Source organism: Diceros bicornis, chromosome 19 (assembly GCF_020826845.1).
Source record: "Diceros bicornis minor isolate mBicDic1 chromosome 19, mDicBic1.mat.cur, whole genome shotgun sequence".
NCBI classification, from domain to species: Eukaryota; Metazoa; Chordata; class Mammalia; order Perissodactyla; family Rhinocerotidae; genus Diceros; species Diceros bicornis.
Window position 1 is genome coordinate 52,081,554 of NC_080758.1, and position 15,990 is coordinate 52,097,543.

A 15,990-nucleotide genomic window follows, 5' to 3' on the forward strand; every position below is an offset into this window, starting at 1 on the left:
CTTTCTCAGCAAAAAGAGGAGGATTGGCATGGATGTTACCTCAGGGCTGATCTTCCTCACACACAAAAAATAATAATAATAATAACAATAATAATTCCCATAAAATTGTTAAAAATATATCATAGTCTCTGACCAAGAGGAAACAAGGAAAATTGAGCAGTTGAATAGCAGTGTAATAAACTCCATGCAAGGATCTTACTGTAGCATTATGTATAATAGTGAAACTGGACATAATCCCATCTCTATCAAAGAAGAGATAAACAGATCATGGTATTCCTGTTCTTTGGAGTACCTCTAAAACTTCTAAAAAACTAAGTTAGAGTGGCGAGCACTGATAAGGAGAGACATCTATGATATATGGTTTGGGAAACAACAAATTGCAAAATGATGTAGTTATGTCATTTATGTTAAAAAAACTTTATGTGTATTTATAAATTCATAGGAAATGCCCAGAAGAATAAGCTGCAAACTCTTAACAATAGTTCCTTCTGAGTAGGGGAGTGAGTTTGCAGGGAAAGGGATGGATGGGGGAGGTTTCACTTTGCTCTACACAGATCTGGGTAATTTCACTTTTTTTACAGTATGTAACTCTTTCATAATTAGAAAAATGAGTAATGTGACCGTTTGGTGCAGGGCAACAACATTATGTTCCCCAGTCTCTGTACTGTATGTTACTGCACAGCACGGACTGTAAGAGAAAGCCCAGAGAAGCAATGAAGACAAAGAAGACATGACACCTGCAAAAAGTCAGTGGAGTATTTCTACATAACAAACCTTCCAGGTGAGTGATGGTCAGTATCTTCCACTGCTCCAGCTCTCCCAAGAAACCTAGAACCTCCCCAGGGTAAGCTGGAGGACCATGCCCGACTAATCCACTCCCTGCATGGGGCCGGTTTGTGCAGGGTGACTGCCATCAAGCAGAAAATGGACTCAGGATGGGGCGTGTGCCTTTGGAGAGGCTGGCAGAGAGGCACAAAGTGGAACACCAGCTAAGTGCACACACCTGAGAGGCGGAGTTCCAGGTGGAGACTCAAAATGTACCAAGAAACTGTGTGAAGTGAAGGAAGCTACTCAACCTCTCTGAGCCTCAGTGTCCCCCCCCTGTAAAATGGGGATCACAGGCCTACTTCACAGAGCTGTTGGGGAAGATACATAAAAGTGTCTGTTAGAATCAGTGTCACATTATTAACAAAGTCGTCTCTGACTTCAGAAAATCGATGAAAAGAATAATGTTGATGACCAAAGATGAGATGCCCAGCTTCGTAAGCAGCCCCAGCAGCATGAGAATGAGAGGAGCTCCGACTAAGCAGGGTTCTTCACAGCTCCACTGGAGAGGATAAACATGGGCTACACCAGGATAAGGGGCTGTTGTACAGTGACTTGTGTAGTGAGAGTGGGTCCCTAAAGACACTGTGAAATAGAGTTACACACAGTGGCTCCTAGGAAACAACTACAAAGCAATCAACACAGCGGATAGGCGTGGGAATGAGGCAAGCAGAGGAGGGTCAGAGCGACAAAATCTGATGGAAGACACTGAACCACGATGAGTTCCCAGCTCTGTCAACAGCTGCTGTGGTTGCGCCAGGAGATCAAACGCCTGAGACTGCTATTGTGGGGACTGCTAGGAGCACAGTTGTCACTGCGGCCATACCCCAACAGCAGTGCATCAGAGCACACACACCCTGAGACTTTCCTCTCCATTAATCCTTGTTTTAAGATGATGAATATTCTCATGTTACAATGTCTCCTTCCAACACTTGTGGACCAGTGTCATCAGAACCCCCTGAAGAGGGCACAGGCCAGAGTAGGATGGAACACTGGGGGCTGGGGGAGCGGCGCTGCACCTGACTACACGGACTATCACCTGGGCCTATTGAACACGAGAGAAGAACCCGAGGATGTGGTCTAACAAGACTTCCCTATCTTACCACATTCAGAGACACTACACACTCTCATTCTTTCTTTACAAAACTGTTAAAGAATTCATGTGTCATTAATTCATAAAGAGGCAAATTCTTGACAAAGTGACAGGGTCCAGTTTCCATGACCAGGTTTTTCAGTTGTTTTGATAATATCCCACATTCAGGAATCGGAAATGTAACCTATTGGGATGTGTAATATAAACAGGGAGTTTTTTTCATGTAGATCAACGCCCAGATTTTTAGGGACGACATAAATCATGAAAGCTGCTAACCATTCCTCCACAGGTTTCAATAAGACATTTAAGTTAATTTACCAATCTCAGGAAAAGAGAATTTGGCAATTCAAGTTTTTTGTTTCTGCATTCAAACATACAGTACAGCTAAGAGAATGAGCAGAAAAAAATTAACAGGAAGGTCTTGCTTGCATTTTATCTTTTGCAAATAAGCAAGATATTTTATGCTCTGTTCCTTTCACAACTCTAATCAATTTTTAAAGAATATGGTACCTCTGACTATCCCTAGGCATGTTTATGTGGGAACCTTGCCAGAATCCAAAGCAGAGATGTTAAAGGTGACGGGTTTCAAATGCTGCCCAAGTGCTGTCTACCTTGAACATCCCTCTCCCAAAGCTGGATGACTAGTCTCTTCCTGAGTGATCAGAGTCGCCATTCGTGTCCCTGAGAGACTGGCCACTCAGGCCTGAGCTGAGATTAGGTGATCAATCTAAAGGGCAAAATGATTAAGCTATTCTCGTCTTAAGGTTGCTGCTTTGGAGGCCACTGCCCTGGAATGCGTTGGTGAAAATGGCCTACTAGATACTTGCCTGGGAATTGGGTTGTTCTCCTCTGCTCTTAGCGGATCCTGGGGAAACCAGTGATTAACCTCACAGATGCCTTAACTTCCACACCTGTGAAAAAGGCAAGAAAGAGCCAGTGTTACCACCCAGCAAAGCTCTTAAGTTGTACTTGCAAGACCAGCCACAAGGGGGAATCTCTCTCAAAAGCTGATGAAAGTATGGCACTTTGGCTGGAGAAGGAAGAGGGCAGCAGGCAAAGTGGAAAGTTTCTGGGATGTCAAACCAGTTCCCATAAGCATTTTAGAGAAGCACCTGGCCCTGGACTTGGTAGGGGGCTGTGGAAAGACCCACAGGCACGCAGGTGGGAGGAGGAATCAAACAACGGAGGAAGGCGGTGTGGAAGAGGCACGAGTCCGACTTCTATTTTGGACAAAACCAGTTGCACGCTGCAGGCCCTTGGCTGCCCATGCAGCCGCCACATCCTCCTAACTCCCTGGTCCCGCTCGTCCCGTCGCATCCCTCTGGGATTCAGTCCACGTGCAGCGGGTGCAGGACCAGAGTCCTGAGTCAAGGGCGGTGTGTTCCTCGGCCAAGCGCACACAGCCCTGTTCCTCCCCCCAGGGTTAGGCACCGCCCCATGCTCACAGTCTCCTGGGATTTGTAGTCCTGCGGTCCTGCAAGCTCCCAGCTGGGAGCGTTTAAGAGACAAAAGCTCCCAGCATACACAGCTAGGGGCCCCAACTCCTACCTTGTCCCCCCGCCCCTGGTCCCCATCCCTCTGCTTCTCCACCCCACTCTCTATTCCGCCTCTTCTCTATACCATGACCACTCTCTATGCCCTGCCCACCCCCCAGAGTATGCGCAGTGTGGTTGGGCTACATCCCTTGAGGCCAGCACTCAGGTAGGGGTGGGGCTCACCAGCCTGGCTATTGCTGAGGATGCTTGCAGCCCTCCTGGAAACTTCCTGGCCAGTATTTGAAGGGTAAATTCTATATCTAAAATGGAAATATTGGGTGCCTGGGATTCTGGAATTTGCCTTTACAAGGCCACCTGTCCTATCATCCCCTCCATCCCTCCAGGTTGCCATGATCCTCCCTCTGGTTCCCGTGGTCAAGGTCGCTGCAGAGATCTTTCCCTTGGACCTCGCCCACCTGAAGGGCCCATACCCATCATAAAAACTCAAAGCCATGCCACTTGCCAAATTGAGGCAAAAATGGAAAGACCCAGGGGGCCACGCAAGGATGAGGGCATTAATAGATCCATCTGATGATGTCATGAGTGAACGTGTTCCACTTTAAAACAAAACATTGCTGTTATTCTGAGATATTGAGTTAGGATCTTTGTGCAAATATGAAGGATTTAAAATGTTTATTGATGGATAACATGAGTACAGAAATATATGCAGAAATCATCCATGTAAACCTCAAAGAATTATTACAAAGCGAGCACACTTGTGTGACCAAGAACTAGCACCAGCTTCATTCCAGCGCCAACAATCCATTTCTCCCTCCTTCCTCCCAAAAGGTAAGCGATATCTTACCAGCAAACACTGTATATCGAGTTTGTCTTCTTATACGAGTTTTTTATTACAGAACAATTTAAACAATATACAAAATAAACAAAATAGCATAGTAGGCCCGTCACCCAGCTTCAACAACTACTAACTGTCAGCCAATTTTGTTTCATCCACATTCCATCCCATTCCCACCTCACTTTATTATTCTTTTAGTCCTTTGTGTGTGGGGGGTGTAAGATGTACGCATACTGAAAGACACAACTCTCAACTGTACAGTTTTGGCAAATAAACATGCCCATATAACCTTCACCCCTTTAAGAATAGAATAGTTCCATCACCCCCAGAAAACTCCTTCCTGTTCCTTCCCAGGCAATTTTTTCTTTCCCCCGAGGCAACCACTGCTCTGGTTTTTTCATCATAGGTTCATCTTGGCTGAAATCATCCCAAGTGTTTTGTTTTCTGTCCAGCTTGCCTCCCTCAACACGAGGTTGATGAGACTCACCCAGCATGTGTGTGTCAGCGTTTGCTCCTTGGCATGGCTGAGGGCGTTCTGCTCTGTGGTTGCCCTACAGTGCGCTCGTCTTGCAGGTCATCTCCTGTGAACATTCTTGTACAAACCCTTTTTTTTGCTTCTTAATTCCTTTATTAGCATTTAAGTGACACACCTTTGCATTTTTTAGTGGTTGGTCCAGATTACAATATGCATCTTTAACATGTCACTGCCTACCTAGACTTAATAGTGCACCAGTTTAATCAATGTAAAATATGGAAGCCTTGCTACAGAACAGTTCCATTTACCTATGTCTGTCCATTATGTTATTGTTGTCATAAATTTTACATCTACCCATGTTGTAAATCCCACAATACAATGTTATAATTTTTGCTTTAAATAGTCATAGGTCTTTTAAAGAAATTAAGAGAAAAAATTTAAGTATTTGGAGGGAGATGCTTTGAGGCTCTGCAAATGTACTGTTTCTTCTTTAAGTTTCACCCACAGTTTTTGCATTCTTCAGTCAGTCTTGCTCACAGTAATTATTACTGTGGTGTTCTAGTGGCAATTTTCTATTTCATGCTATCCAGCCACGTTTTTATTTGGAATTCTGTGAGGAAGATTTCCCCCCCTACTTCTCCCTTCCTTCTTCCTCTCTTTCTCTCTTTCTCTCATTCTTTTTTTTTTCTCTTTCTTTCTTCCTTTCTTATTTAATCTATTTCATATCAGTATAGACGCATGGATATTTATTTTGTTCTCTGGGTAATAATCCAATGCTACCATTATTTATTTTGTTGCTCACAATTTTCCAGCTTGAGCCATTGGGAAGTCTTTCAGATTGATTCCTTTTGACACATCTCATCATTTTCTGTGTTTTTTTTAAAGCACTTTCCTACTTTCTGGCATTACAAGGTGTTCCAGGTTCATCTTGTATTTTCCATCTCCAGCCCTAGAATTAGCCACTTCTCCAAGAAAACCTGCTTCTTTTTATTGGAGAATGATATAAATGCAGATCTGGGAGCTAGGTGTGCTCATTGATACTAGAGTGTAACTGCTTCTAGACCCACTCAGCAGAGCTTGGAAATGTATGTATGAATATAAACTCAGGTATACACATCTATCTGTTGATCTATCCATCTATCTATCAATCTAACTATCTATCTGGATAGAGATATTAAAAGAGACATGGATTTATACTGATACTTCCAACTCCAATCCAGCACCACAGATTTTATTCTAGCATTCTCCTTTTGTTTATATGTAACTTCTTTTACCAACAGTGAGAAACTTAACTCCAGTTATCTACAATATATTTACTAATGTGTCAACTAGTTTCAGAATTGCTAATCCATACCCTTATGAGAAACACATTTATCACCTAGTGTACAGTGTTTTTGTCCAGTACTTTAGATTTACAGTATCCCGTCAAAGCACTGTCTTCCAAAGTTACTTAGGTCAGGACCTTTCACCCCCACCCCTTCTGTGTGGTTATGTCAGGTGCTTGTAATACAGTGAGATTCATTTGTTGCTGCATTCCATCTGAGTTCCCCAGCATCCTGATTGATTTTTAAAATTTGCAGAGTAAAATTCACTCTTTGCGGTGTACAGTTCTACGGGTTTTGACAACTTTATGGTCGTGTATCCATCTCTACAGTACCATACAGAGCTGTTTTTTTCACCCCCAAAATTCTCTCATACTGTCTCTTTGTAGTCAACCGCTTCCCCCACTCCATCCCTTGGCAACCACTGATCACTTTCCATCTCTGTAATTCTGCCTTTTCTAGAAAGTCATGTAAATGGAATCATATACCATATAGCCTTTTGCATCTGGCTTCCTTCACTTAGAGAAATGCCTCCAAGATTCATCCATGTTGTTGTGTGAATCAAGAGTTTATCCTTTTTATTGCCAAGTACTATTCTAATGTCCCGATGCACCACAGCTTCTTTCTCGACTCACCTGATGAAGGACACTTAGTTTATTTCCAGCTTTTGGCAATTATGAATAAAATGGCTATAAAGATTCACACAAAGGTTTTTGTTTAAACATTAGTTTTTAATTTGTTTCAGTAAATACCTAGGAGGGGGATATCTGAGTCATATAATAAATGTATGTTTAACTTTATAAGAACCTGCTAAACTGTTTTCCAAATGCAACTATCATGTTGCATTCCTAGTTCTAGTTGCTCCTAGTCCGCACCAGCACTTGGTATTTGCAATTTGATTTTTTATTCTAGCTATCTAATATGTGTGCAGTCTCTTATTGTGGCTTCTGCTTCCTTTATGAAAGTGAGTTCTGCTAAATATAGAATCCTGTGTTGACTTTTGGGTTTTCATTTTGCACTTGAAGGATGTCATTTTGTTATTGATTTGTCTCTTTTGTGTTTGATAATGTATCATCCATCATTCACATTATTTCTCCCTGTATGTAATGTCTTCCCATGTATATATGTAGTTCCTTGACTGCTTTCAAGATTTTCCTTTATCTTTGGATTTTAGCAGCTTGACTATCACGTGCCTAGGTATGGTTTTAATTTGTGTTTTATTTTGTGGGTTTCCTGACTTTCTTGGATCTAAAATTTTAGATTTTCCACCAAATTTTGAAAGTTATGCTATTACTTATTGATTTACCTTTCTGCCTCATTTAATTTTTCTGTCTCTCCCCTCTGCTGGAGACTCAATCATCTCACAGGTTGTAAGGCTCTCTTCATTTTTCTTCAAAATTTTTACATTCTTTTCTTCAGGCTAGATAATTTCTATTGCTCTATCTTCATGTTTCTTCTACTGTTTCTCATCTACCGGTAAACTCAAAAGTATTTTTTTATTTCATCTTCTTATTTGGTACTTTTTTGTAATTTCCATTTCTCTGCTGAGTTTCAACATCTGTTCATTCATTATGAGAATATTTTTCTTTACCACCATGATCATCTTTATAATAGTTACTCTCTTATCCTTGTTTGCTAATTGCAACACCTTGAGGATAGCTTCTACTGCCTGCTTTTGCTCATATATGGATTACATTTTCCTATTTCTTCAAATCTCATGATTTTTCAAAATTGTGTACTGGAAACCATGAATGATAGTTATAGAGACTCTGGATTCTATTGTATTCCTTTGAAGAGTGTTGTTGTTTTTCTAGCAGAGAGTTAACTTGGCTGGACTGAAACTCCAATCCTGTCTCCTTTACAGTGAGCATAGCTGAAATCCTCATTCAGGTCTTTCATCTTCCAACTGTTGTTTACACAAGGCCCTCTGGGGCCTACCGTGCATGTATGTTGTTCAAAGATCTGCCAATTTGGTGTGTGTTGGGGGGAGACATTCATACATATTTTGAGATTTTCCTCTTTGTGTGTCCCTCCCTTCCAGAATTTCTCCCCTAACTTTCCAGCTACTCTGCCAGCCCCAAAATATGTCCTGTAGCATTACAAGTAAGACTGTAGTTTTTCCCCTGTCTGGGCCATGTACAGATTTTGGAATGCTTTGAGGCAAAAGACTCAAGCTTGCAAATATCTCCTGGTGCAATTCCCATCACTTAAGGGAAGACTCTGTCTCAGTTCTGCTTGCTTTGGAAGAGATTTATACATACACACACATACACATTTATTATATGTATATTACATATAGATAAATGATTCTCTATAAATATATATAATATTTTATGCAGATTTTATCATTGTTATCTGTGAGAGTGTTAGTTCAACAAGCTACTCCACCATTACTGGAAGCCAGACCTCGTCTTTTTTGGATTTTATATAAATTGAATTATAAAATATATTGCCTTTTGAATATAATTTCTTTTATGCCGCATTATGATTGTGATAGTTATCTATGCTATTGCATGTAGCTAGTGTTTGTTTATTTGTTGGAAATAATTAATTTTTTTAAATGGTCATAAAATATGCATAACATAAAATTGACCATTTTAACCATTTTTAAGTGTACAGTTCAGTGACATTCAGTACATTCACATTATTGTGTAGCTATAACCTCCAACCATCCACAGAACTATTTTTACCTTGCAGTGAAACTCTGTGCACATTAAGCAACAACTCCCTGTTGTCTCTCCCTCTTGCCCCTGGGAACCACCATTTTCCTTTCTATTCCTATGAATTTGACTACTCTAAGTACCTTATATGAGTAGAATCATACACTATTTTACTTTTGTGGCTGGCTTTATTTCACTTAGCATAAAGTCTTTAAGGTTGATCCATGCCATAGCATGTGTCAGAATTCCTTCCTTTTTAAGGGTGAATGGTATTCCACTGTGTGTATCCAGCACATTTTTTTTGTCAATTCATCCGTTGATGGACACTTGGCTTGCTTCCAGCTTCTGGCTATTTTGAATAACACTGTTAATGACAGGGGTGTATGTATATGTCTTTTTACCTCTGCATTCAGTTCTTTAGGGTGTATACCCATAAATGGTGTTCTGAGATTCATTTTCTCCCATGTGGGAGGGTTCCCCAGACCTCCAACAAGCAATTCTTGGAATGTCAGCTGGTCGTCAGACAATTCAACTCAATTTGATGCTGTCAACACAGAGATACATCCGATTCCACAGGTTGAGGGCTCAGTCCTATAAGACTGCACACCCACCCAACCTCACTTCAACTTCATATGCTAGTTAGAAGCCCAGGTTGTTTCCTGTACTTCTGACTGACTGGCTGTAAACCAGAGCTTCCCACAACCTCCTCCTTGGGTTTGATTAATTTGCTAGAGTGGCTCACAAAACTCAGAGAAACATTTACTAGATCACCAGTTTATTATACAAGGATATAACTCAAGAACAGCCTGATGGAAGTGGCGCATAGGGAAAGGTATGTGAGAAAGAGCACACAGCTTTTATGCCATCTCCAGGTGCACCACTCTCCAGTCACTCCTTGTCATTGGCAACCTGGAAGCTCTCTGAACCTCCTTCTATTGGGATTTTTACTGAGGCTCCCTCATGTAGGCATGATCAATTATTAACTCAGTTTCCAGCCCCTCTCCCCTGTCTGGAGGATAAGGAGTAGGGCTAAATATTCCAAGCTTCTAATCAGGGCTTGGTCTGTCTGGTGACCAGCCCCCATCCAGGAGCCATCCAGGAGCCCACCCAGAGTTGCCTCAATAGAACAAAAGATTCTCCTAGTGTTCTTATCACTTAGGAAATTACAAGGGTTTTAGGAGCTCTGTGTCAGGGATGGAGTCAAAGACAAATATTAGAACAAGAGATGCTCCTAGTGCTCTTATCATTTAGGAAATTACAAGGGTTTTAGGAGCTCTGTGCCAGGAACTAGAGGCAGAGACCAATAAATATATTTTCTATTATTTCAGAACCCATAAGTGGAAATGCTAGATGATATGGTAATTCTATTTTTAATTTTTGAAGGAACTACCATACTGTTTTCCACAGTTTTATATTCTCACCATCAGAGCACAAGGGTTCCAATTTCTCAACATTCTTGCCAACATGTTATTTTCTGATTTTGTGATAGTAACTATCCTAATGGGTATGAAGATGTATCTCATTGTGGTTTTATTTTGCATTTTCCTGATACTTAGTGATGTTGAGCATCTTTTCATGTGTGTACTGGCCATTTTTTATCTTGTTTGGAGAAATGTCTATTCGAGTCCTTTGTGCATGTTTAAATTGGGTGTTTTTTTAATTGTTGAGTTGTGAGAGTTCTTTATATATTCTAGATATTAAGCCCTTATCCGATATGTGATTTGCAAATATTCTCAACCATTCTGTGGGTGGCCTTTTTACTTTGTTGATAGTATCTTGTGATACAGAAAACTTTTGCATTTTGATGAAGTCCAATTTGTTATTTTTTTGTTGCTTATGTCTTTAGTGTCATATTAAAGAAATCATTGTTGGCAATGGCATTTGGACTCAATGACACACAGCTTTTACCCTGTGTTTTCTTCTAATGATTTTATAGCTTCAACTCTAACATTTACATCTTTGATCTATTTTGACTTAATTTTTGTATATGGTGTAAGGTAAGCATCCAACCTCATTCTTTTGCATGTGGGTATCCAGTTTTCCCAGCACCATTTGTTGAAAAACTTATCCTTTCTCCAATGAATGGTCTTTGCACCCTTGTCAAAAATCATTTGACTGTATAAGCAAAGGTTTATTTCTGGGCTCTCTATACTATTTCATTAGTATATTGTGTGTATTTATGCCAGTACCACACTGTTTTGATTACTTTGTAGTAAGTTTTGAAATCAGGAAGTATGAGTTCTCTAACTTTGTTCTTCTTCTTCTAGATTGTTTTGGCTATTCAGGGTCCCTTGAGGGTCCATATGCATTTTAGGACATATTTTTATATTTTTGCAAAAAACATCATTGGAACTTTTACCTCTTTGAATAAGTTGAGTCTTAAGTATTTTATTCTTTTTGATGATATTGTAAATAAAAATGTAATGTTTCTAGATTTCTTTTTCAGATTACTTATTATTAATGTATAGAAGAACAACTAATTTTTGCATGTTGATTTTGTGTCCCACTACTCTGCAGAATTTATTAGTTCTAAAAATTTTTTTCTGGAATTTTTAGGGGTTTCAACATATAAGATAATATTTGTAAACAAATATAATATTACTTCTTCCTTTCCAATTTGGATGCTATTTCTTTCTTTTTCTTGCCTAATTGCTTTGTCTAGAACTTCTAATACCATGTTGAATAGAAGTGGTGAATGTGGGCCTTCTTGCCGTGTTCCTGATCTTCGAGGAAAAGTTTTCAGTCTTTCACCCATGAATATGGTGTTCTGTGTGAATTTCTATATACGGCTTTTATTATGTTGAAGTAGCTTCCTTATATCTGAGGGTTTTTAACATGAAAGCATGTTCAGTTTTGTCAAATGCTTTTTCTGCATCCATTAAGATGATCTTTTTATTTTTTCCTTCATTTTGTTAATGTAGTTTATTACATTGATTTATTTTCATATATTGAAACATCCTTGCATTCCAGGAATAAATCCCACCTAAAAATGATGTATAATCCTTTTAATATGCTGCTGAATTTGGTTTGTTACTATTTTATTGAGGATTTTTGTATCAATATTCATCAAAGATATTGTACTTTTCTACAATAGAAATTGTACTTTTCTCTTCTATTGTATTCTATTATAGTTTTCTATTTCTGTAGTTTCAAACACCTGTCATTTTATTTTCTCTTAGTGTCTTTGGCTCTGATATCAGCATACTGCTAACCCCACAGGAGGACTTTAGAAATAGTCTCTCCTCTTCAACTTTTTGAAAGAGTTTGAAAAGAATTGGTGTTATTTAATTTAAAAAAAAGGCTTTGTGCCCAGGAATAAATTCAGCATAAAATAAATACAAATATTTTTTAAAAATGTGAAAAAGTTGTTTTCCTAAAAGAAATTAAAAATGAAGCAAGTACATTACTTACCACTTTACTACTTAAAATTTTTTTAACCTAATAATAGGCATGAAAAAATTGTTAGAATTAAAATGACTCAAGTGTTCATTTTCTTCATTACAAATTTTCTGACAGAAGTATATGATACCATCATGTATGACATCTTTTATCAAAAAATGGTCATTTTTTGTAGTATTTGAGAACATTACGAATTTTCCCAGTAGCCTCTGACAATACTCTGATATGCAAAGTTATCTTTTCAACATATATGTCTTATCATCATCCTTACCAAATTAACAAACTCTGTCAGGTGCTAATTAATTAACTACTTTTCCTATGATTCAGGTTCTCCGCCATTGATTTCCCTAACCATCAGGAAATTCTACAACTTCTGCAAGATTAACAATTTTACCTTACACTGTATTTCTCTCATGTGGTCTAAAACATCCAAAAATCATTGATAAACTGACCCTGCCCAAACTAAAGCATGGTGAATTATAAAAGATGGTCTCTGTTAAGTGGGGAGGGATTTCAGGTTGAACTTAATTTTACAAGTGGTCAGTTTATTACAGTGTATTGTTCTGTTATGTATTTCACTTCTTTTTTTAAAAAAGTGATAGTTGAGGGCACTTAGATAATAAAAAGTTGAGAAAATAAGGAACTGATATACTTTGTAAGCTTCAAATGTTTTCAAGCATAAAATACAATAAGAACTAAAGCCAAGAAATGGCAGAGGAAATAGAGATAAGAGGATGAAATTGCAAAACCGAATCTATACTAATATCTCAATGGCTAGCGTTGTGGTGCCAAGAAGGTGGTGAAGTCAAAGAATTCGTAAAGATGATAATAAATAGACTGCAAAGAAAAAAGACTGAAATTTTTATAGAGAGAATTTTTACAGCGATATTACAGATCGAGAAGAGGGAAGAGAAGTTGGAGTGAGAGACTATCTGCTTGTTAAATTACTCCCACTGTAGAGAACAAAAATCCAATTTGCTGAAATATTTGTTTCCCTCTATGACCCTATCTTTATCTGCAAAATGTCAGCTCTGAATCAATGTCACAATCCAGCTTTTCCATCCCTGGGGAACAGAGCTCATCTGAAACCTCATCTGCCCAGCCTGTGAAATAAGGCCGGCCATCCATTCTCACAGAGGAGCCAACTGGAGGTAGGATTTTTGGTTCTGAATTCAGCTAAACATCTTCAAAGAATTGTATCTGGCCTTCCTCATCCAAAGCTATCAGTGAAGGGCTGGCTGGCTTTCAGAGAAGACCAATTCACAGTCAGCTGTGACATTTTCTGTTGAGCTTTCTAGAGAAGGCTGTGGGGCTTGTCAGTAAGAGTTGATTTCTGTACGGGTTATATTTTTTTATTTTATTCAGAGATTTATAAAGAAATTTATATGGTAAGTATTACTTATTATCAAGAAAAAATGTTGTCTATTCTTTGGTCATTTAAGCAAAATCCTCCTCTCAGGGCCCACCCATGGACAAAGACCAGATTTAATCTCCAAGCCTCTGCCAGGCACACTGTGGTCAGTGGGAAGGACTCAAGTTGGGAGCCTGTTCTCTTGTGTCCTGTGCTGGTACTTAATCTTGCATCTCTTCAGTGTACAACTAGACAGAGGCTCAAAGGACTTGACATTGGAGAAATGTACTTTTCATTGTCTTTAGACTTTTACACTTTTCAAAAAGACTCTCAGCATTTCCAGTAATTGTGCAGCAGTTTACCCAACACTAAGCTTCTCATTATTAAAAATTAAAATAAATAAACTTTGAAAAGGAAAAAAGTGATCTTTGCAATTTTGTACAGAATCTATATAATGGGTGCATCCTTATAAATGGAGGAAAGGTAACAAATTTAACTCTTTTGGTTAGTTAACACAGTATTATATTTTGTATATTACCAATTTTGAGATTATTTGTATTTAAAAATACTGCTTCAAACCCCTAAATCATTGTAAGTGGTAGAGTCTGCCATCTGCCTTGGCTGAACAATTATATACAGTGTCAGCCAAAATTCTTCCATTCCTGTATAATCTTATATATGGGTGGTAATGGTGGGTTATTATAGATTGTTTAAACACGTGCGTATCACAAAATACAAGTGGCCATTAAAAATTAAAATATTCACCAAATACAAGGTTATCTGATTCCTAGAAAAAGAAAACAATACTGTAACATTAAGGCTAAAACTGTCAAAAAGGAAGCCAAGATAGACTCAAGTCAAGCTTTTGCTGAAAAGTTATTTGGCTCATCTTTGAAACTTTATCTTGTTTATTATGTAAGCAAGATATTTTCAGAGACTGGAATATGGAAAGTGCTTATTGGTAAGTTAACATTGTGATCATTTATTTTGTAAATGTTAATACGAGAGAAGTAATTCACTTTTGGGCCGGCCCCGTGGCTTAGCAGTTAAGTGCACGCGCTCTGCTGCTGGTGGCCAGGGTTCGGATCCCGGGAGCGCACTGACGCACCGCTTCTCTGGCCATGCTGAGGCTGTGTCCCACATACAGCAACCAGAAGGATGTGCAGCTATGACATACAAATATCTACTGGGGCTTTGAGGGGAAAAAATAAATAAATAAAATCTTAAAAAAAAAAAGAAGTAATTCACTTCCTACTATATTAGGATTTTCAAGTTCTGCTAAATCTAAGGCCACATTACTGGCAAGTTGGGATACCTCTAGACATCTGAAAAATATGAGTCCTACAGAGAAACATATAAATTCTCTCTTCATCTTGTTCTAAATTCTAAAACATTCTAAGGTTTTGGAACAAACCAATGACATTCCAAATTTACAGTAAGGCTGCATGTGCCGTACATGATCCTATAAGAAGAGAAATCCGAATTTTAAATAGAGGAGATTGTGTACAAAAATAAAGTACATTTTCACGTCTGAAAGGGTATTTCAAGAAAGAAGGGATTCTCAGAACATGTGGTAAATGGTAAATAACTTACCAGGGGCTCTCTAAAGGAAAACATATTGTGGAAAAAAGATCTTAAATGCAGAGAGCTAAAAGATCTTAAATGCTGGAATCCTTATGATGAAACAGACGTTGAACTACTTTTTCTTAAAGTTTAAAATGCATCTTATCTTCCAAACAAATACCACCTCTCTGCCTTGTCGCTTACCTGGGCATGGTGACGTGTTTGAATCATTTTTCTAATTCATTGGCTCTTAAACTTGATGGGCAGCAGAAGCACCTGGAGGCCTTGTTGAAACCCAGATTGCCAGGCCCCACCCCAGAGTTTCCAGTTCAGCAGGTGTGCAGCAGCACCTGAGAATTTGCATTTCTACCCGGTTCCCAGGTTATGCTGATGCTGCTGGTCCAGGGACCCCACTTTGAGAACCACAGCCTAACTTACACCCTATATATGGTTACCAAATCCATTATTTCATCATTTGTCTGCTACTTTTCTTTTATCACATCAGCACCTTAGCTCCGAATCTCCTCATCTAGCATTGGCAATACTTGGAGAGTTTAACAACTGGTCCTCCTTTCTGGCTCAATTCTCCCTCTTCCTCTTGATACTACATTCTCTTGCTAGGTAATTCTTCCTTAAACATCAGTTCATCATAGATCTTCCTTGCTCAAAATCTCATGGCTCTTATGCTGAGCACAAGACATTTTAAATTCTCTACTTGGCTCATAAGGTCTGGAATAGCCTGTAGAATGTGGACAACCTATTCCCTACCCTGCCTACTATAAAGGAGTATGTGAGGATTACATAAGATATGCACAATGATGCTTGTTATGCACAGTGTGACATTCTATAAAGTCACTGTGAACACTGAGTCAGTGAATATGACCCACTGCTCCTACGAGAAATGCAGGGTTAGGTTGCTGCAAGCCTTAGTCACATTTTCTTCAACTGATCAATACGTAGCCTTATTCTCT

At 38.9% G+C, this 15,990-nt stretch overlaps 1 protein-coding gene across 6 annotated transcripts in view; it reads left to right on the forward strand.

The window, feature by feature from the left end:
• LOC131418749 (ral-GDS-related protein-like) overlaps window positions 1–15,990 on the forward strand; it is a 393,378-nt gene that overhangs the window by 14,266 nt on the left and 363,122 nt on the right. Inside the window, exon 8 of one of the 6 annotated variants that reach the window (XR_009222997.1) lies at window positions 4,656–4,928. The exons of the other annotated variants lie outside the window; for them this stretch is intronic. The gene's annotated coding sequence lies outside the window, so the exon portion shown is untranslated. Of the gene's footprint in view, window positions 1–4,655; window positions 4,929–15,990 lie in introns of those variants that run through there. 6 annotated transcript variants of the gene reach the window in all.